At 38.0% G+C, this 23773-nt stretch overlaps 1 pseudogene; it reads left to right on the top strand.

Annotated features, from left to right (window-relative positions):
* Positions 1-21628: 21628 nt before the first annotated feature.
* Positions 21629-23462, top strand: LOC149255840 (putative carotenoid cleavage dioxygenase 4, chloroplastic pseudogene; annotated as a pseudogene).
* Positions 23463-23773: the final 311 nt, after the last annotated feature.

The following is a 23773-nucleotide window of genomic DNA, read 5'->3' as shown; positions in this document are numbered from 1 at the left end:
ATTATGTAATGCACCCGCAACATTTCAAAGAGCAGTACTAGGAATCTTTTCCGATCTAATCCATGATTGTGTAGAGGTTTATATGGACGATTTTACAGTTTATCGTAATTCATTTGAAGAGGAATTAGAGAATTTGGAAAAAGTCCTTATAAGGTGTAAAGAAACAAACCTTTCATTGAGTCATGAAAAATGCTTTATGATGTTTACTAAAGGGACTGTTTTAGGACATCATATTTCAGGGGATGGGATTAAAGTTGATAGATCAAAAGTTGAAGTCATCTCCAAGTTGCCTATTCCAAATTGTCAGAAAGATGTTAGAAGGTTTCTTGGATTTACTGGATACTTTAGAAGATTTATCGAAAAATGCACCAAGATAGCATCTCCACTCTTCAAATTACTTACAAAAAACTGTGAATTCAAATGGGATCATGATTGTCAATCTGCATTTGAAACTTTGAAAACAAGAATATCTGAAGCACCCATTTTGAGAAGGCCAAATTGGAAACTTCCTTTCCATATTTCTACAGATGCTTCAGATACAGCTCTAGGACTTGTGTTGGGTCAAAAGGATTTAGTTCCTTATGCCATTTACTACACCAGTAAAAATTTGACTCCCACCGAGTTAAACTATACTATGACTGAAAAAGAGTTCTTAGCCGTTGCTCATGTAATCAATAAGTTTAGACATTATATAAGAGGCTATGAAACTTTTGTCCATATTGATTATTCTGCAATTAGATATCTAATGAACAAACTTGTTACTAATGGCAAAGTTACAAGATGGCTCTTACTTTTACAAGAATTCAATATTACTGTGTTGGATAGATCAGGGAAACAAAATACAGTAGCTGATTTCTTGTCTAGAATCCAAAATACTAATGAAGATTCTCCTGTAGATGATAAGTTTCCAGATGAATATTTATTTGCAGTAACTACTAAGACTCCTTGGTATGCAGATATTGCTAACTATTTGGTTACAGGGAAGCTACCTCCACATTTATTTCCTAGTGAAAAAAGAAGAATTATTCAGGAGAGTTCGAATTATTCATGGATCTCTAATGAATTGTTTAAAACAGGGCTAGATTGTGTGATCAGAAGATGTGTTCGGGAAGATGAAATGCCTGACATCCTTAAGGCATGTCATGATGAACCATGCGGTGGACACTTTGCTGACAAAAGGACGGACTATAAAATCCTTTCTTTAGGATATTATTGGCCTTCCCTCTTCAAAGATGCAAAACAATATGTCAGAAGGTGTGACAACTGCCAAAGAGTTGGGAGACCGACTCTTTCAAATGAAATGCCATTACAACCACAGGTACTCATCGAACCCTTTGAAAAATGGGCTTTAGATTTCATTGGACCCATTAATCCACCATCTAAACAGAAGAAGCATATATTGGTATGCACTGATTATGTCACTAAATGGGTAGAAGCCAAAGCATTGCCTTCTGCCACTGAAAATTCAGTTGTTCATTTTCTTTATGAGGATATTTTTACTCGTTTTGGTGTCACAAGAGAAATTGTGACAGATCAGGGAAGTCAATTTACATCTAACTTGATGGAGAAGCTGATGGAAGAATACAAAATCAAGCACAGAAAATCTACTCCTTACCATCTGCAAGCAAATGGCCAAGTGGAGTCTACAAATAAAGTTCTTGAGAGCATCATCACCAAAACTGTTCATCTACACAGAAGAGATTGGGCAGAGAGGCATCCTGAAGCCTTGTGGGCCTACAGAACTACATGGAGGAATACAACAGGACATTCTCCCTATGAACTTGTTTATGGGAAGGAAGTCCTGCTCCCCATTGAGTTTCAAGTCAAGACTTTCAAGATGGCAGTTTAGTTGGGAATGAATCTATCAGAAGCCCAAAAGCACAGAATGAAGCAGCTGAATGAGCTAGATGAGATCAGATAAGAAGCAATTTTAAGGACTGATCTAGTTCAACATCAAAGAGCTAAGTGGCATGACAGATATATCAAAGAGAAAAAGTTTCAAGAGGGAGATTGGGCGCTACTGTTTGATTCCAAGTTTAAAGACTTCAAAGGTAAATTTCAGACCCATTGGCTTGGGCCATATGAGATTGACAAAGTCTTTAACAATGGAGCAGTAAGAATCAAGACCATTGATGAATTTCAAACTCCTCTCATTGTGAATGGCCATCGATTGAAAATTTATCATAAGCCACTCTCAAAAGAGGAATTTGTCAAAATGTTCCAAGAGAATTCTACAATAAGGTTGGTGAAGAAGAATCCTTCTTCCCCACCAGCCTAGCCTTTGTTTCTTTCAGTTAAAAATAATAATAAAAAAAAATAAAAAAAAATTGTATAAGCCTAAAAACCAATCATAGATTGGCGGTCTTATACATAAAATATAGAGTGAAAATCAGGGACACCTGACACTCTATATTTTCCAAAAAAAAATCTCTCCTCTCCTTCTTTTTCCATCTTCACTCCACCTCATTTGCCATTTCACTCCATCTCCATCTCATTCTCATTTTCATTTCACTTCACTCCGCTTCACTTTCACTCCATTCCACTCATTTCATTTTCATTTCATCAATAAAAGTCCCTTTCAGGACTATTTTCACTCAGTTAGTTCTTTTCTAACTATCTTTGTTCAGCTAAGTGGGTGTTGTCTCAGTTTCCGCAGCTGGAAGCAGTTTCCGCAGCCAGAAACAGTTTCCGCAGCCAGAAACGATTTCCGCAGCCACCACCACTCTGTTTTTCAAATTCACAGTCAAAATGTTAGTGCAATAATCATGAAAATGCAGGTGTAATTGAGCAAATGCTATGAAGACATGGAGCATCTCCAAGACATCAAGGAAGAGCAGTTGGTTAAAAGCTATGAGCAAGAAATGACAAGGTTTCCAAAGGTATGAGCAAATTTTTTTATCAAATAGCAATTAAAGTCATGATTATGCATAGTTATCAAACCATAAAAGCTCTACTATGTGCAATGATTCGGTACGATAGCTCCATTACCCACTCCTATTCCACGATATTATTCCACACACCATGCATTCATTTCTTAACGGTCTCATGATTGATTTTCAGGTTTAAACTCAAGTCGACTGCACTTTCATTTACCACCTGTACTCATGAGATGTGACCTATCCCATTACGGCTCCTCTCCACCGCATTTCCCGCAGCCATCCATTAAAACGTGTAATATTTCGTACGCAGCCGTTAATTCAAAAATCTCGACTTCACTCCGTTCACTTACCATTCTATTAAGATCATCCTCTTCACATACACGCATTTCAACTTGTGAACTCATTTGCGGCTGCTCATCCTCTGTTCCGCCTGTAATCCGAAGCATTCCCGTTACCTACTACCGATTGCAGCCACTGCATTTTACCATAAACCCTGCAACCGAGCCACCTTCCCTCTGCTAAACCCTCACACGCAATTGAATTCTCAGTTGAAATTCAAAACAGAGGAAGGAATGGGAAAATTACTAAGGGCAGAACCAGAAGGACCGAAATATTTAGAAGGTTACCCTCAAGCAAAAGATTTGCTGAAGAAAGCCAAATGGTTACGCTTCATCCAAAAGTTTAAGGGCTATAATAAAGAGGTAACCAAAGCTTTTGCACGGTCTTTCGATGGTCAAATGGTGGAGATTGGAGACTTGAAGCTCACGGTGACTGAAACAACAGTAGCAGCTGCCACAGGCTTACCCCAAGAAGGTGAGCGATGGTTCAAAAACAAAAGCGTGGATGAACAGGCATGGAGAATTATGCTAAGAAACCTAGGTATGGACACCACTGTGTTTACTAAAGGAATTCATGTTCCTGCATTGAAAGAAGAATGGGCCAGTCTATTGTTAGTTATCCAAAAATTTATCACTTGCGAAGGACGCTTTGGTTCAATGTACATGTACAATGCGAGACTGTTGATGAATTTCTTAGAGAGTCAAACTCTTAACTTGCCTTATTTCTTACTATTGAGTTTGAAAAAGATGAGTATTACAGTCCAAAAACACATAGGCAATATAGAACCTCATCTATATCATCATGGACTTGTAAAAATTCTCATTGAGGACCAACTAAAGAAAAACAAAGATACCTGGGAGCAATTCTTGATAAGAAACTACTTTCAAGAGCCATCTGAGGCATCTGAAAGTAGTACACCAAAGACACCAAGAAAAAGTAGGAGAAAAGAAAAGAATGCCATAGTCCAAGACTCTCCTACTACAGAAACTCAAGAAGTTGGTCAAAAAGAAAAAGAAAATAGAACTAAGGACAAGAAACAAAAAAAAGTGAAAGGCAAAAGAACCATCCAAGAAGTCTATCAATCACCTGAGCCATCTATAGAGGAGGATTATCAACCATTGTCGGAGAGATTAATGCATCTTCAAGAACAGGCTACTATAGCAAAGAAAAAGGAAAAAGGGAAGCAGAGCATACAAGAAGGGAGCACTAGTCCACCATACTTAAGGAGAAGCACCAGGCTTAGAGGAAAGGGGAGTAAAACACAAGTAAAATGGCCCCACTTCATTGACTTGGGTGGAGAGACACCCGAGAAACCTCCAGCTGGCCATAGTCCACCTCGTCCTCAGCCAAGTATTGAAACTAGTCCTCCACATATTGATGAAAGCCCTTCTCGGCCAGAGCTAGAGAGCAGTCCTCCTCCTCCACAAGATTTTGAACTCAGTCCAAGAAAGACCCCTAAAATAGATCCCAATCAACAGGGGGTATATGACTACTTGGAATCTTTATAAAAATCAGCTGCAGGTCCGAGTACCACTCTGCCCCACATGACACCAGATGCACAAGTTCAGCCCTTAAAGCAGGAGGTATTTGAATTAGAGGTTTTAAACAGGCATATCAAGCAAGAAAATGAAGCACTTAAGGAGCAGAGCAAAGTAGATAGAATTATTCATGATAACACTATGCTTCATTTGGTACTATAGCAAAAGAAAAACAAGAAACTGAAGAAAAAGTGCAGAAAAGTGAGCAGAGAATTGATCAATCTCAAATTCAGATGTCTAATAAGGAAACCCAAGATGGTGGTAGCACCAAAGAAGAAGAAAAGAGGGCTAGATGTCCTAGCAGAGGCTTCAGAACATATGGATTAGAGGGGAATGACTGAATTTTGGTTGCATGAGGACATGCAACACCTTCACAGTGGGGGTATGTTGAGTCCCAAACCTGCATCTTCCCTATATACCTTTTCAGCCTTCTTTTCCATTTACTTGATCCACCAAGCTGTCAAATCATTGCATATTAGTCTAAAAAGAGCTTATGAAATGGTTTCCTAACTATGTTTATGACTGCTGTTTGATTTAGATTTTTGTTTAAGAAGCTGCAGAAACTTTTCACTTTCCGCAGCCAGCTCAAATTTCCACAGCCATTTTGTTAAAGACTATGTTACAGGTGTCCAATGGAGGAACCGGCCACATGGGCAAGTTGCAAGTGACATGTACATGGAGCGTGTCCCCTCAGTTCAGCCGAATCACTCACAAACAGCCATGGTCAAAGACGGTCAAAGGAGGGGTCAAACCAAGAGTTTTGCGGTGGCACGGCTCTGTTTTGCCCACGTGAAGGTTTGCGTGGCACGATCCTCAATTTCTGGAGGTGTTGGCACACCTGTGGATCAACCCGCGAACTGAATCAAGTAGCCACCACTCCATGGATTTAACTGTCATAATTACCATGCCGCTAGATCTCAAGCCGTGGAGATTTACGTGTCTGTTTGGCAGCGTAGAATCTAGGAATTAGTTGCAGCATTTTCACTTATAAATAATGCGTTGGTATACGCTAGATAGTTAGCTTTTCAGATGTAATTTTGACTGTTGTTATAAGCCCACTATACCGTGCTTTACTTTTGTCTTATTACTGCACTTTTATATATGAGAAGACAACATTCTTGAATCCGATTTGTGACTGAGTATTGACTGGCTGAGGTTGCAGAGGGCCCCTGTACACCAAGGCTCTGTATAGTTTCTTACTTGCTTTCATTATGTTACTACTTTTATAATCATTGCTTGTATATATTACGTTGTTCTGATGTTCATGATTAACTGTTGTTCATATTTCCTTTTATGTTTTCTCATAACTGTTAGCTGATAAGTGCTTTTCTTATAGGTTTTTGTAGGCAGCCCAGGAAAATTTACATATTTTTAATGACTACTGACATGAGATCATCTTGTCCTTTCTGCTGATTCATTTACTGAGTTTTAATTCCAGCATTGTCATTTCTTTCAGTTTTGCTTTGCTTATTTACTTTTCTGCCACTTAGATATCATATTACTCATATGTTTATGATTTCCTTCCTATAGCCAAGCGACTCAATTAGTGAGGAATCAGAATATTATTTGATGTAGTATGATTTAGTTTGCTTTCCTGCAAGCTAGAGATTAAATTACTTATGTCATTTTCAAGAAGTGAAATATGAATGAGTAGTTAAATCTTAGTTTCCTTTTATGCAATTTGATTTCCTGCAATTTAGATATCATATTACTCAGCTTGTTTATGATTACTTCCTATAGCCAGAGCGAGTCGAAAGGTGAAGGGTCAGAATGTGGGTTGAAGTAGTGTGATTTAGTTTGCTTTGCTTTTAGTCTTTGAGTTGCTTTGAGTTCAGTTTTTATTTTCTTTTCATACAGCAATAAGGACTGGGCCATTGTCACTAGTTCACTGTTTTGGTACATTTATTTCCTTTTGAGAATTGATTTCATCACAATCAGTGTGAAACCTTCTTTTTGAGAACTTTAAAGTTTGGAAAATCATTGTAGAAATCACCATTACCATCCATACTTTAATCATTGTAGAAATCACCATTACCATCCATATTTGACTTTCAATTTCGCCATCTCACACTAGAGAATCCGCAGAAGATAAACCCAAAAACAAACTAAAAAAAACTCAAAAACGACCAAAAAAACTAAGAAATCGATTATCTTGCATATATAGTGCACTTCACTTCAGAATTTTACGACTCCCGGATTGACATTTTAAATAGCAATTTAGGACACACTAAATTTACCAAACAGGAGCATTGGACAGCAGTGTAGCGGGTTTTCAGATATTTGTGTGGCACTAGTGATTATGGTTTGTGCTACCAAGGAAGATTAGGATTGGAGAGAATGTTGGATATTCGTGGCTTTGTTGATGCAGACTGGGCATGAGATCTGGATTAGAGAAGATCTACAAGTGGGTATGTGTTTAAACTATTTGGAGGTGCAGTCAGTTGGATGAGTAAGAAATAGTCTGTAGTGGCACTATCAACTACAAAGACAGAATACATGGCAGCCACTCATGCAATCAAGGAAGCAGTTTGGTTGCAGAGATTGTGTTCAAGTATGGGGTTAATACATGGAGCTATAAGGATAAACTGTGACAGCCAAAGTGAAATTTTCTTGGCAAAGAACCTCGCATATCATTCAAAGACAAAGCACATTGATGTGCGGTATCACTTTGTGAGGGATATGATAGAAGACAAAAAGGTGTTGCTGGTAAAGGTGGAAACTTTGAAGAATATTGTAGATACATTGACAAAATCTGTGAACTCTGAGAAGTTCTCTTGGTGTAGAGAGACAATGGGCATTTCAGGGTTGGAAAAATGACTAAGCTCTCTTATGGCCACCTGTGGAAAGAAAACAAGTGGGAGAATGTTGAGTTGTGTTATATTCTTTTCACGACTAGCCCACGTAGTTAACCGGGGGGTTAGAGGGGGGCGGAGCCCCCCCTTCGTTGTGCCGATTATGTAACCGGGGGGGGGTCACATGGGGTTTGAGGCGTACCTGTAACCCCACTTTATGGGGTCTGGGGTAGCGCTCCAGACAATTTTGGTTTTGGACCCTATGTTAAGTTGGGCGGACCCACCTATGGTTTTGTGCATGATTTTCACACATGATTTTTAGACGTGATGGTTTTCGGTCCACGGTTTTGAACACGATGGTTTTTGGTCCATGGGATTGGTTGTTTCGGCATGTATAAATATGTATTGTAACACTGAAAGGAACATAATGAAAAATCAAGCTGGTAGTCCTAGTTTTGTGATTCAGGGGAAAATCTCTATGTATATGTGTTTTATGTGTTATGCTCTCGCATTGTTTATTTTGTGTTTTAGAATTCATATGTAGGTAATTTATGTACGGGGTTAAAACCTACATGAAACTCACTTGTGTTGTGAGTGGAGCTCTTATGGAACTCACACCATTTTCTCGTGTCCTTTTTTGTCTTCATGGTGTTTTTCTTTACTTGCGACATTGGCGGGTTGTCCTGGGTTGCCCTGCCTTGGATTTGTCATTTTCTCTGTGGTTTGGGGGCACTTTTCCCTTGCTTCAAATTCACAGTTTCAAAGTGTTGATTCCTCTGTTTAAACTTCTGCTCAATCTTGACAGTGTGTTGGTACGTCGTTTTGAGCGAGAAGATGTCCAGGAACTCCATCTCATCCTAGATGTACCTGTGTAAAACCACAGTACTTGCGTACCAAATCTCACCAAAATCCTTGATACCCAACTTTGTGCGAAGGGTGTGTAAAACATTGGTAAACTCTAGCACTTCTTAACCCCTTCCTTTCCGCAGTGTGGTCCACTTTATGTATTTATCCTCATAGCTCCCGACAGGGTAGTATTGCTCCTTAATGGCATCCCAGAATAAATTTCAAGTGGGTGTGACTGAAAAGAGTGAGGGTGTACTTTCATCCTTCTTCTCACAATAGGTTTTGTTTGGTCAATTTAGTGTGTCCTAAATTGCTATTTAAAATGTCAATCCGAGAGTCGTAAACTGCTTAAGTGAAGTGCACTGTATATGCAAGATAACCGATTTCTTATTTCTTTGTCGTTTTTGAATTTTGGTTTGTTTTTGGGTTTATCTTCTGTTGATTCCCTAATATGAGATGGAAAAATTGAAAGTCAAGTATGGATGGCAATGGTGACTTCTACAATGACTTTCCAAACTTTAAAGTTCTCAAAAAGGCTTTAAAACTTGCTGTGATGAAATCAATTCCTAAGAGAAAATAAAAATGTATCAAAACAGTGAGCTAGTGACAATGAAGCCCAGTATCCTTGCTGCTGTATAAAAAGAGAAAAAACTGAACTCAAAGCAATTCAAAGACTATAAGCAGAGCAAACTAAATCACACTACTTCAACTCATATTCTGACCCCTCACCATTTGACTCACTCTGGCTATAGGAGGTAATCATAAACAAATTGAGTAATTTGATATCTAAATTGCATAAAATGAAACTAAGATTAAACTACGCATTCATTTTTCAATCCTTGAAAATGACATGAGTAATCTAATCACTAACTTGCAGAAAAGTAAACTAAATCATACTATATAAACTAATATTCTGATTCCTCACTATTTGAGTCGCTCTGGCTATAGGAGGTAATCATAAACAAATGGAGTAATATGAGATCTAAATTGCATGAAAGTAAATGAGCAAAACAGAACTGAAAGGAATGACAATGCTGGAATTAAAACTCAAAACATAAATCAGGAGAAGGACAAGATGATTTCATGTCATTAGTCATTAAAAACTATGTGAAATTGCCCGGGCTGTCTACAAGAACCTGAAAGAAAAACACTGATCAGTTAACAATCATGAGAAAGCATAAAAGAAAATATGGACAGCAGTTAATATGAATATCAGAACAGTGTAATGTATACAAGCAACCGATTATGGAAGCAGCAACATAATGAAAGAAAGCAAGAAACTATACAGTAGTTACAGAGCCTTGGTGTATAGGGCAATCAATACTCAGTCACGAATTGAACTTAAGAACGTTGTCTTCTCATATATTAAAATGCAGTCATAAGATAAAGATAGAGCACGGCACAGTGGGCTCATAAAAATAGTGAAGATTACATATAAAAAGCTAACTATCAAGCGTATGATAACGCGTTATTTATAACTGAGGATGCTACAACTAATTTCTAAATTTTGCGCTGCCAAATAGACACGTGAATAACCACGTCCTGAGATCTAGCAGTATGGTAGCCGTGACAATTAAATCTAAGGAGTGGTGGCCGTTCGATTTGGTTCACAGATCGATCCACAGGTGTTAGCACACCTCCGGAGATTGAGGAACTTGCCACTCAAATTTTCACGTGGTAAAAACAGAGTTGTGCCACCGCAAAACTCTTAGGTTGACCACTGCTTTGACTGTCCTTTACCATGGCTGTTTGTGAGTGATTCGGCTGAACCAAGGGACACGCTCCATGTACACATCATTTGCAACTAGCCCATGTGGCCGGATTTTCCAGTAGACACCTATAACATGGACTTCAACAAAATGGCTGTGGAAACTTGAGCTGGCTGCGGAAAGTGACAAGTTTCCGCAGCTGATTGAACAAAAATCTAAATCAAATAGCAGTCACAAGACATAGTTAGGAAACCATTTTATAAGCTCTTTTTAAACTAATATGCAATGATTTGGCAGCTTGGTGGGTCAGTAAATGGAAAAGAAGGTTGAAAAGGTGTATAGGGAAGATGCAAGTTTGGGACTCAACAGGTTTACCAACCAGTGCTTGATGTGGGGGGCAACTTTGAGAAGTGAAAAATAAATTGTTTCCCAACTGGAAAAATCATGAAAAGAAAAATATCCTTCTTGCATATTTAGCCGTTTATCTATGGTGTTTTCATCTATCTGACCTTAAAATATGGGGATGTCAAAGTTAACTTGTACCTTAAAGGTTGTTGCACTTCCAGAGTGGTTTCTAGAAGGATATGCGTCGCGTTTGGGTAGACGTTGAAGGATCTAGGAAAATTTTTCCATCATCACGTTCCTCTATTGCTCGAGCGATTATTTGAGCAAGATTTTGAAAGGATCTCCTGCCCCCTCATCTTTCTTCTCTTTTGCCATGGAAGGATGTCAGGATTTGTGAGGTTGGTATTGCAAAGGTTTGACCAGTTCGATCCCTAACTCCTTGTATCCCGACCTCATTGGGGACATGCAAAGAAAAATAGAGAAAGAGAAGACTACTCTGATACCACTGATCTGAACTTAAACATGAACGCAAAAAATTACAGATATAACTATAAATACGGAGATGCAACAGAAATAACACTTCATTTCATTAATATCAAATACTGAAATATTCTTACAAATAAAATGGAAATAAACTAGCTCGGGCGATGGTAGCTTATCTCTGAGAAGAGATGTGGTGGCTACATGCCTCTGAATTGTGTTACAATGAGGCTCAAGGGCCTATTTATTATTGAACAATAAGGAAAAACCCTAAACAACAAAAACACTAACCCTAAGAAATGGAACACCAAGAGTTTATGGGTCCCGTTGGGGTTAGTTGGGCAGCCAACTTCCCGGGGTCGTAACTTGGGCCTATTTATTATTGAACAATAAGGGAAAACCCTAAAAAACAAAAACACTAACCCCAAGAAATGGAACACCAAGAGTTTATGGGTCCCGTTGGGGTTAGTTGGGCAGCCAACTTCCCGGGGTCGTAACTTAGTCATATTATCTCTGTTTGGTGCATACGATACCTTGTTGGAAATATCTCTCTGACTACTAGAGTATTTATAGTAAGCCATAGCTTAAGGCTCCAAGCTTACTGCATACCTAAAAAAAATGTCGTTTAGGGGGGTCAAAACTCCTCCGAATGTTCAGTACCCAAAAAACTACTAAAAATAGTAAATGTTGCAATAAACAACGAAAGAAATGAAACCTAATGGAAGTCTAGGTGGAATAGGCGGGTGGCCACCAATATTCACTTGGCCATATGCACACTTTTTTGCATTATCTCATCCTTTTAAAGCCAACATAATTGCTACTTCATTTGTAGAAACAATTTAAAGCTACATCGCAGTGCAAATATTATTGTAAGTGAAAGAGATCCCATTTTCACAGGAAATTTTTGGACAGAATTATTTTCTTGTCTTGCTACTCAATTACCTCATAGCTCCTCTTATCATCCTCAATCTGACAGGAAAACTGAGATAGTGAACAAATGTTTGTAAGGATATCTTTGTTGCTTTGTATTCAATAAACAGACACAATGGTTCAAGTGGTTACCTTTAGCTGAATGGTTGTATAACACTTCCTTCGATACTGTAACAAAAATGACCCCATTTATGGCACTTTATGGATATCATCCATCACATCTATAAGGTTCAAGTAGTGGAATATCACATCGAGCATCAACAACAAGTTCTCCAACTCTTAAAGGATAACTTCACTCTGGCACAAAATTGAATGAAACAATAGGAAGATCAACATCGCAATGAAATAAGTTTTGATGTAGGTGACTCAGTGTTTTTACTACTACAACCATACAAATAATGTCCCTCAAGCAAGATAATAAGGATAATAAATTATAACCCAAGTACTATGGTCCCTACAAGGTGTTGCAAAAGATAGGTACGATGGCATACAAATCGGAATTGCCTGCATCTTCCTTAGTACACCCAGTTTTCCATGTTTCATGCTTAAAGAAGTTTATCGGTGACAAGATCCCAGTTCAAACAATGTTTCTAGTACTTGATGAAGAAGGAAAAATTATATTTGAGCCTAAAGTAATCAAGGAAACAAGAACCCGACATATGTGGAATCGATTAATTTCAGAGTATCGCATTAATTGGAAGAACTTACCCATTGAAGATTCCACATGGGAGGATGATAAGTTTATATAGAAACATTTGGAATTACTCGAGCGTTGATAAAAAAAACATTTTTGAAGGAGGGGCATGGTAGGTCCCTATAATACTAGTGTATTCCCCTTATTGTTATTGCTAGTGTAACCCCCTATTGTTATTGTTTTGTCCATGTATCCCCCATGTTGTTATTGTTGTGCCCCATAAAAGCCGACTATTGTTATTATTGTGCCCTTACATTATTAATGTTTTGTAGTCTCTGATTATATTATGACCCCTTAGACTCATATATATACCAAGGAGGTCTTATCATTTGAATCATTCAAGAATTGTTCATTGGTATAATATAGAGGAGGTTTCCCCATCTAAGAGGCTAATTTTTAAGTCACTGATCTATCTTTTCTTCTATTTTGTGAGCCGGTTGCATAACATCCATCCCTAAGGACAAGAAAGGCTCGAGATATTTCTTTGGAAAGATAAAATTCATAAGAAAATTTCTCCCAAATGTCACTAAAATTGTCAAACCAATGAATAATCTCTTGAAGAAGGATGCCACATTTACATGGGATAAAAGAAAAAGGAAATATTTTGAAGAAATAAACGAGAGAATCACAACAACCCATATTTTGGTTATCCTATATTATTCAAAATATATCATTATTTACTCCTTTTCCTCTAAAGATACAATTGTATTGATCCTTTATGTAGAAATATTAAGAGGGAATGTGAGGCCAATTGTATTCAATATCAAGGCCCTTAGAGATTTTGAGGCTAGATATACCATGATTGAAAATAAATCTTATGCCTTAATTCCCTCAAGAACTTCAAGACCTATGGGGGATATAATAAGATTAGACATACATCCAATACCCAACATTAAAGGATGTTTTGATGCAACTGATTATATGGGGTCTAAAGGAAATTGGGTATCTAAGATTTAGGAATATGACCTAGACATCAAACCCAATAAAATATTCAAGGGCCTACTACAAAGGAATTAGAACTTGATGATCACGTACTCTGATATGATCTACTATCAGAGAAATTTATGCACCCCACCATATATGGTTGACCATAAGAGAAGTTCCTTGAGATTAAAAGATATGGAGTATTTCTTGACCCAATATTGTGTTTGTTGGAAGAGCTCAGATGGGGTGATTCTCAAGTGTGTAAACAAGCAAGAGGAAGAAAAGTTAATCTTAGCTACAAGATATTATTGGCATACGATTTTTACCCACACACAAACACGTGATGGCATACTAACCATGTTAATTTATCACCCAAAAAAAAAACTTCCTACCTTCCTTTGAAATCTATGATAATTGACATGCCCATATCAACCAAGCTCATATCCATTGGGATAAGATCATCATCCAAGCCCATATTCATTGAGATGGGTAAATAAGGATGCATGAAATTAGATTTGCTATTAGTGTTGATTTTATTGATGAAGTAGAACTAGATGTAGTTCCCTTGATGTATGTGGAGTGGTGTTCGAAATTCCATATATATACATGTAGTATGTTGTAACAACCTTGGTAAATATTCCATGTAATAAAAGTTAAAAAAAAATAACCACTGATGAATGGGACACTTATTCCAAGCCAAATGTTGGGCAAGACATCCTAGGGGGTGTTCATTTGGTTGATTATGGCTAAGGAAATGGGAAAATTCAATGGCTAAGGTTTTGGAAAGAAAAAATGGTATTTTTCACACAATTATTTATGAAAATAATGGAAATTAGGAGAAAAAGGAGGTGAAAGGTCACATGTTGTGTGTGAGGAAGAAAATGAAAGACAATAGAGGCCTCATTCATAAAAGAGCTTATGAGGATCAGTTGGTAACTTTTTGTCAGTTCAGTTTTGGAGCACTCTCATTATTCTCTCTCTCATACACTTGGATACTTAGAGTTTTTTCTTGGAGCACTTTGGCATTGGAGCAAGAAATGCAAAGAAGGCAAGAGGAAGCAAGGATCAAGTAGGGAAAGGTAGGATCAAGAAGCTACAATGAGCTTCAATGTAGGTATAGACTTGCATGTGTATTTTCCTTGCTAGATTTGGCAGGCATGGTATTGCATGTGGTTCTTTTCTAGCATGGCATGGGTTTTTCTAGATGTAACAATGTTCTTCATCCTAGCCTTGCCATTTTTCGAAATCCATGGTGTGATGGGGTTCTCATGTTTGGTTGAGCTAGATTGTCGGATGGCTTTGAAGTTAAGTGAGGTGGATCCCTAAAATGATAGAACACATGGCCTAGTAACCCGTGAACCAGACTGTTGGTTGCAGTAAAGCTGAATTTTGTGTTGCCTCGGATGGCTTATGAACCATTGTCAGTGAATGGAAAGACATACGGTAAAGCCTAGAGATGGTTTTCTCTTCATTGGACCTAGTAATATCGGTTTTGGGATATTCAGTAAAGCCTAGAGGGTAGGTCTTGGTTTAGGGCCTAGTGATCCAGGTTTGGATTGCTATATAACCTGAGAGGTTAGGGGACAACAAAATTCCTCACAGTGTAGGTGGAGAAATCCGGTGGCATCCATGCTTGTTTGGCATAGTGATTGGGTGGAGATCATGAAAACGCTTGTTACGATGTGTTCATTGTGTTGGCCTAGTGATCCAGGGTGGATTATGGTAAAGCTTGGTTTCTATTGATGCAGGTGTGTTGGTTTAGCCTTGGTATGTCCTGGTTGAGTTCTTTTGGTTTGAGTCCCACAATCATGCTTGGAATATGGCATGGGGGTGAATGCTTGAAGAGAGATTTGGCTCAACCATTCTATGGTCAGGTGGAACGTGGTAATCCCATCTCTAGTTGGTTTATTGCATTCATTAATGAGAAATTCATTCCCTTGATTTCTATGTGCAAATGTATTGATGTATATATGGATTTTGATCGCTGATATGTTTATTGTAATTTTGTTCCTATTATGCTAGTTATATGTAGATTTTGTGACAACAACTATGTATGGATCTCAACATGTTTTTGCTTGTACATGAATGGATAATGTGTCTATGACCTAATAAATGAATATGCAGCAAATAGCATGAGGGAACAATGGTTCATAGCTATTTTCAAATAAGTATGCAATCCCTACACTTAATTATGTTGTTTACACCTGTAGGTTACATGTTGATGATATGTTTGACGAAATTCTTTTCATGGCTAGTAGGGGTCTGGTTAAGGTCTTTTTGATCTTATTTATTTTGCATCATTGTTTCCCTGTACTTTTATTGATTTCAAGCTTTCATTCCATTCTGGGCAGTGGCCTAGGCTTTGGGCTTAAAAAAGTGGCTTAAACCCTGGGGCCGCTGGCACAGAATTGGCAAGTTTGGTCCATAGTCACTGGGTCACAGGCCTATGAGAGCGACTTTAGGTCTCTGGTCACTCCCTTGCCCATAGTATGAGAGCGGCTATGGCCTTTCAGGATTTTGTTGATGATGTTGGATGACTATGTGTGATGTCTCGTTGATTCCACTTCATTAAGGTTACCTAGGAGGTTGAATCTGATCATAGTAGTCTCTTGTGTCATGTTTACCCCGATTGGCATAGTTACTTAGGTGGATGTGGGAGGAGGGGGTTACAGATGCAATCTTCATGCGAATATCCAACCAATACTACCTCATTAAGGATGGGAAATCCTTCATCATCAACAAAAACAAGGGAAAATCTAAAATTTCACCAGTAAGTGCTAACCAAACCAAGAAACTAATTAGTTCTAGCAAGAATTATGTTTTACTGTTTTTATGAGAAAATTAATCTGTAGAAGAGTTGGTGAAAGCAAAGTCATCCTTGGAGGGGTGTACTAAGAAATACAAAAACAACTAGAATAGTTGCCATAGGCATAGAATGTATTCTAGAATCCTGGAGAGTTATCGCCCAAGAGGGAAGTGGAGCACAAGATCTAGCTATTGCCAGACTTTTGATTACCAAACAGTGGTCATAAATTCAACCCGTTATAGAAGCAAGTGACGTAAAGAAGCAGTGGCAAAAACTATTGAAACATGGTGTCATTCAACCAAGTACATCACCATGTGGGTCATCCATAATCATTGTGCCAAAGAAGGATGAGACATAGCCGATGTGCATAGATTACAGGGCATTAAACAAAATTATGTAAGAATAGGTACCCCCTGTTGAGGTTATATGATCTATTGGATCAATTGCAAAAACTAAAATACTTCACCAAGCTAGACTTAAAGTCTAGATATAACTTTGTTCAAATAAAAGAAGAAGATACTTGAATGACTACCTTCAAAACCAAGAAAGGTTTTTCATGAGTGGTTAGTGATGTTGTTTGGCCTATGCAATGCACCAACTACACTTATGAGGTGAATGAATGATATACTACGCCCTCTTATAGATTCATTTGTTATTGTTTATTGAACTGATATATTAGTATACAATGCTACCTAGGAGGATCACATATCACACTTGACACATATGCTAGAGACTTTCAAGAAGCACTATTTGTTGGAAGATCTCAAGAAGTGTGAGTTTACATGATAGCCTTTGGTGTATCTAGGGGATGTGATAGGTGGATGAGAGTTGAAGATAGATATTGCCAAGAAGGGGGCCATCATGAAGTGTCTGATGCCTACTAATGTTTTTGAGGTCATGAGTTGCATTGGGCAACACAACACCTGAGGCAATTCATATTAACCTCATTTTCAATGGTAGCATCACCGCTCCACGCCATAATAGTTGCATGGTAATAGTTTCTAGTGGGGAAAGGGTTAACATAGTGCCTTTGAGGACTTAAAGAAGAATATCAGTCAAGCACTAGTTCTAGCATTATCGAATTTGCCTTTAAGGACTTAAAGAAGAATGTCAGTCAAGCACTAGTTCTAGCATTAACGAATTTGCAACATATCTTCAAAGTGGAGATAGATGCAAGGGGGCATACTATGGGAGTGATTTTGATGCAGGGAGAAATTTCTATATGCTACCATTATGAAGTATTTCATTGGGAAATTTTTAATTACCCTACCTATGACAAGGAGCCCCATGCCCTAGTGCAAGATGTAAGGAAGCAAAAACATTATCTGATGGGAAGTGAGACAATAATCCACATAGATCACTAGCCACCACATTTTCCGCATGCCCTAAGTAAGCTAAAAAAACCAAGTGTTACAAGTGGATGAGGTTTTAAAAAAAATAAATCATTTAGCAATTGTATAAGAGGGGCAACACAAACAAGTTGGTCGGCATGATTTCAAGGCCACCCACTTCAAATATCACAACTTTGGGAAATTTTATGCACATGAATCCAATCACCCATGATTATTATAGAGAGGCATATTCATAGGATGGGGACTTTAAGGAGGTGTTTCAATGGTTGTAAAGCCAAATACATGTGCATGATGGTACCAAAACAATTGACTACGATCTATAGAATGAGTTACTCTACAAGTTGAATAAGTTATGTGTTTTTAAAGTTGAGGGATTGTCACTGCTTAGAGAGGCTCACACCTCAAATGTTGTAGGACACTTTGGTATAGGGAAGACAATGGCCAACTTGTAAATCTATGTGTATTGGCCTAAGATGCAAGAACATGTAGCTAGGTTCATAAGAAGATGTGTACTTTGTTTTACCAATAAGCCTATTAACAAGAATTAGAGTCTATATCATCCCTTGGTTATACCCACTCATCCTTGGGTAAGCATTTCCATGGACTTTTTGGGAGGTTTACCAATAATGAGGAATGAAAAGAAACAATGAATGTATTCATTGAATAGGTTTGGGTGCACTTTGGGACACTGGGAAGCAATTTTCAGATAAGGACACAAGATTTCTCAATGTATTTTGGAATACATTGTGGGAGAAGATAAATAGAAAGTTAAAGAGAATTCCATCTACAGATAAATGGGGATACAGAAATAGTCAACAAGACATTGGTATAACTTTTTAGGGGTTAGAATCGGATGTATCTGAAGACCTGGGATGAAAGTATGGTATATACACAACACTCTTATAATAGAACAATCCACACTTCTACTAGTAAGTCCCCATTTGAAACTTGTTTAGGTTGTTTGCCACCTTCACGTTTGGATATGACATATGGATAGAAAGGAGGAGTGAGGGGGGATCTTATAGGGAATGCCTTGAGGGCTTGAAATTTGCTGAGAAGATCAAAAAGATCCATATAAAGATATAAGAAACACTACAAAAGTCATGGGAAAAATATAATTCCAGGCATGAAGTCATGGGAGATACAGTATGGTTATAATTGAACAAGGAGAGGATACAAGGTCTTGGTAAGAAGATTAAAGCTCGGGTATATGGTCCCTTTGAGATATTGGAAAAGGTGGGAGATAATGCCAATAGAATCAGTAAACCCCCATCCATGCGCATTCACTCAGTGGTGAACATAGAGAATTTGAAACTCTATGAGCTTTTCATGTTAAATCAAGAAGATGAACATGTCCTATCTTCTATAGAGGATTTAGCCCCAGATGCTCATGTAGAGTTGACAGAGAATAGACTTTCCTAGAAGAGGTCCAAAATTACAAGATAGGGGAAACCTTTGGCATATTGGGTTGAAAGGACAACTTCTAGGCAAAGCTAAATTAGACACTTGAGAGAAGGTGGAGGAATTTTTTTCTAACCTCTTTTAGTGGAAGTTTTTGGGGACCAAAATCCTCCAAAAATGGGGAGGTATGATCTAGATTAGATCATTACATATTTTTCATCCATCTTGATGATTTTAGAGTGGAGAAAGTGGAGGGATTGACCCATAGGACCATTTTTAAAGGTGGCATGATCTAGTTTGGCAAATTGAGGTTTGAAACCTCTTAGGGATACTTTGAGACATCAACTAACATTTTATGGGGGGGTATAAATTTGTTCCTTCAACATACACCCTTTTATGTTGTTCTCCAAATACAAACCTTTCCAACGACACAAGGATTGCCTCGACCGGAGTCCATATACAAAAATTATGCAACTCGTAAGTTAACTTTGTTTTTTTTTACCACCATATTTTGAGAGGATGCCACATTGAGCCCCATTATTCATGAAAAATGGGCTAGCTATGTGATCATGATGAAGACGACTCTGGAAGAGTTAGTTTTGTAACTCTAGTTAAAAGTTGAATGAGTCAAACCTAACCACTAGTAGGTTATAGAACTATGTTATAACTGGACTATTAAGAGGAAAAGGGGCGTGTTCCTATTGAAGTGTATTTTGTTCCATAAATAAGAGCAAAAATAAAATTAAAAATAATTTTATATATTGAGATGTGAAATTTATTGAGAATTAACATAAATCTATATAAATAAAAAATAAAAAAATAAAATAAATAAAATAAAAATCTATATATAGAAATATGAAATTTAATGTAAAGAGATTTGATCTCTAAACACTTAATAAATTTAAAATTAAATGCATAATTTTTTATTTTTTTAAGTTTAAAATAAAATTAACTATATAAATAAATAAAATGAAATTATGATTACAAATTTTATAATAATTTTAACTTTTTCCAAAGTAAATAAAAAACATTTTGGCTAAAATAGTTTCTAGTTTTACTTGAGCATTTCACTTGGAATCTCAAATTGAATTTATTTATAAGGATTACTTGTCCATCCAATTACATACATAGAAAAATTTGATAAGAATAACGCTGCTACTCAGCCCATTAGTTACAGATAAACCATAAGAATTGGATTGTAGAGGATTTAAATTGAAAGATGTCAGTGTAAACATAATTGGATAGGGTGATGTTTAAACTGAATGAGGTTGGGAGTATTTAGTGTTTAAATTTTTGGAAATTCTGATCATAATAATTAAGTTTTAGGATTTTGAATGAGCAAAAAAATTTTGATGACGTTGAATCTATTTTTATTATAAAAGATATTTTAAATACATCAATAATTAAAATTTTTTTTACAAATAATCAATTAAACATTTAATATTTATTTTCAAGTGAATATTACCTTTTATCTTTTCTTGTGATTAGAAATAAGTGATAGGTGTTATGGAATTTGGTATTTGAAGTCGTTAGATCTTTAAATATTATGTATGATGACATGGCTCTTTCAGTGAATGTAAATGTACTTGTAATTTGACAATAACATTTGCGGCAACATTTTTATCTTTTTCTTGTGCTTAAAAATAAGTGATAGGTGTTAAAGAAACGTTGTCATACAGAAAACGCAGCTAGTTAAATTTGCCTCCAATAATTGTACCAGAAAAAAATAAACTTTAGATTGCCGTAGTCTTTAACGCGACTTTTTGAAAGCCTTTCCGGCAATTTTTTCCGGTGAAAATCCGGCAGTGATTTATGGAAATCCAAGTTTGATAACTAATTTCTGCACAATGAAACTGTCCCAGGGGTTTTTCAGGGTGCTGAATCCGAATATGCAGTTAAAAAACCATTTTAAGTGCAACAAATCATGATTTCAGCTCAATTTCTTCCGCCGGATTCCGTCACCGGAATCTCAAAAAGTCGCATTATAGACAACTCCCTTTAGATTATTTTATTAAAGACAAAATTTATACGGATTTGAAGTACACATGTAATAGATTTAGAGGATATATGTACTCATGACTGTACAGTTTTCATATTTTTATTTTTTATAATTTATAATTTATATTTGATTTTTTTATGTCTCACGATTAAAATGTAAAAGTCATAAAAGTAGTCACATAAAAAGGAACCAATACAAAAATAAAATTTTAAAATAAAGGCAATAATTTCCCACGCTTAATATTTTCCCAATCCATTTCCACGTGCCCTTCAAACATGTATCTTTCGGTAAACCAAATGGTGGATGGTGAACATCACCATATGTATATTCAACTTAAAATATTTCAGATTTTAGAATATTCTGGAGTTGGATGTAGATTTGCAGATTTTGGAATAGTTAGAATGGGTGCCAGATTTTGGAATATCTAGAATTATACAATCAAAAAAATCAATCAATAAATTTTAATAAATTGGAAAATATTTCCAAAATCTACCATAAAAATTTAGAACGAAATATCACATAGGGTTCTCCGCTGGAAGCAAATAGAGTCGGCTCACAATGGAGAACTGCAGTATCTCCTACTGCGCTGTGTCCATGGCAGCTAAATGCTCCATAAATTTGTCTTCTGTATTTAACATTCCGACAAGATCATACTCGCATACTCGCCCTATAGTTTTATTCTCTGTGAAAAACGAAGAAAAGCTCCCGGCTCCTAAGAACAAACCCGCTGTCAGTGGCACCGGATCTCAAAGTAATGATCTGAAATCCACGCCCACTGCTACACTTCCCTCAGAAGATCCTCTTAATGGCATTTCTTCTGCTTTGGCGGCGGTTTTATCCAATGCTGTGGATGATCTTATAAATAACTTTATTGATAATCCGCTGAGGCCTGCGGTGGATCCAAGATTTGTGTTGGCTGGAAACTTCGCTCCAGTACAAGAGACTGCACCAGTGGCGTGCGACAAGATACAGGGCACCCTCCCTACCTGCGTCGACGGTGTTTATATCCGCAATGGGCCGAATCCGAGATACGTCCCCAGAGGCGGCCACCATCTTTTCGAGGGCGACGGAATGCTTCACGCCGTCCGGATCAAAGACGGCCGAGTAACGTTCTGCAGCCGTTTCGTCCGCACGCACAAATTCGTGCAAGAAGAGACGGCGGGACGCCGGGTGGTGCCCAACTTCTTTTCCGGTTTCTACAGCCTCGGCGCCGGGTTGGGCAGGGTAGTCCTGTTCATCGCCAGAGTGGCGCTCGGCCTCTTTAATCCCTTCAACGGCACGGGATTGGCAAATACCAGTCTCCTGTATTTCAATGGCACACTGATGGCGCTCGAGGAATCAGATCTGCCGTACGTGATGAAGGTCACGGAATCCGGCGACATCGTCACTGTCGGCAGGTATGACTTCGACGGGAAACTCTTCCTGGCCATGACAGCACATCCCAAGACGCGAGAGCTTTTCGCTTTCTGTTGGCGTTTCATTCCTCCGTTTCTCAATTATTTCAGAGTGTCGCCTGCGGGAGAAAAAGAACCCGACGTCGGAATCCTGTCGATGTTGCAGCCGTCGTTTATTCACGATTTTGCGATAACAAAGCAGTATGCCATATTTCCTGATACCCAGATGGTGGTGGACCCCATGAACATGATTGTCGGGGGCGGCTCTCCCATGGGCTGCGACCCCGCTAAGGTCCCGCGGCTCGGCGTTCTCCCGCGCTACGCAACGGATGAGGCTGCGATGAAATGGTTCGAAGTCCCGGGCTTCAATTTCCTCCATTCGCTCAACGCGTGGGACGAGGGCGACGAGATCGTGTTGATCGCCGCGAATTTGTACCCGGTGGAGCACGTTGTGGAGAGAACCCATCTGCTCCATTCCACAGTAGAGAAGGTCTGCATAAATTTGAGAAACGGGATTGTATCCAGAAAGCCATTGTCTTCAAAATGTTTGGAGTTGGGCGTCATCAATCCCCGGTTCGTTGCCAAGAAGAACAAGTATGCATACATGTCGATAGGAGCACCGTTGCCTAAACTCTCTGGGGTCGTTAAACTTGACTTTGATATGCTGGAAGCGACGGCTGCCAAGGAGTGCGTGGTCGCGTCGAGGGCTTATGGCGAAGGTTGCTTCGGCAGTGAGCCGTTCTTCGTGGCCCGGAGTTCGGATCCAAATGCCGAGGAGGACGACGGGTACATCGTGGCTTTTACCCATAACGAATGCACCGGGATTTCCAGTTTTCTGGTGATGGACGCGCAAGCTCCGACCCTTCAGATCGTGGCCTCAGTTGAGCTCCCTGCCAGAGTTCCGTACGGATTTCATGGGCTCTTCGTTAGCGATGCTGATCTGGCAAACCAAAAGTAATTGCCAGCTCGCATCCAAATTAATATTCACGGTAAAGAGAGACAACTCATGATATTGCCATGCCATCTAATTTGAAAAAGGGAGAAAACTATTTTTTTGGTCTTTTAATGAGAAACTTTTAATTAGAAACTTCTAAATTTACAGCGTGTTTGAAAAATACAAATGACATTTTATTTGTACAAGCTGGCATGGACTATTATCGTCAAGTTTTAGGACTATTCTTGTAAAATTTTATGCGAGTTCTATGTGGAATGAAACTTTTCAAATGTTATTCATAAAATTGGTAAAATGTTTAATTTTTATTTTATTTTTATTTTTATTACTTTATAAAATTGATATTATTATTATTTCAAATTAATAGAAAATTTGAATCAGTGACTTTTTTTT

This window comes from Pinus tabuliformis, chromosome 7 (assembly GCF_031772625.1).
Source record: "Pinus tabuliformis cultivar Carrire ecotype Pingquan chromosome 7, CPIR1, whole genome shotgun sequence".
NCBI lineage: Eukaryota > Viridiplantae > Streptophyta > Pinopsida > Pinales > Pinaceae > Pinus > Pinus tabuliformis.
This window is presented reverse-complemented; position numbering and strand designations above follow the sequence as displayed.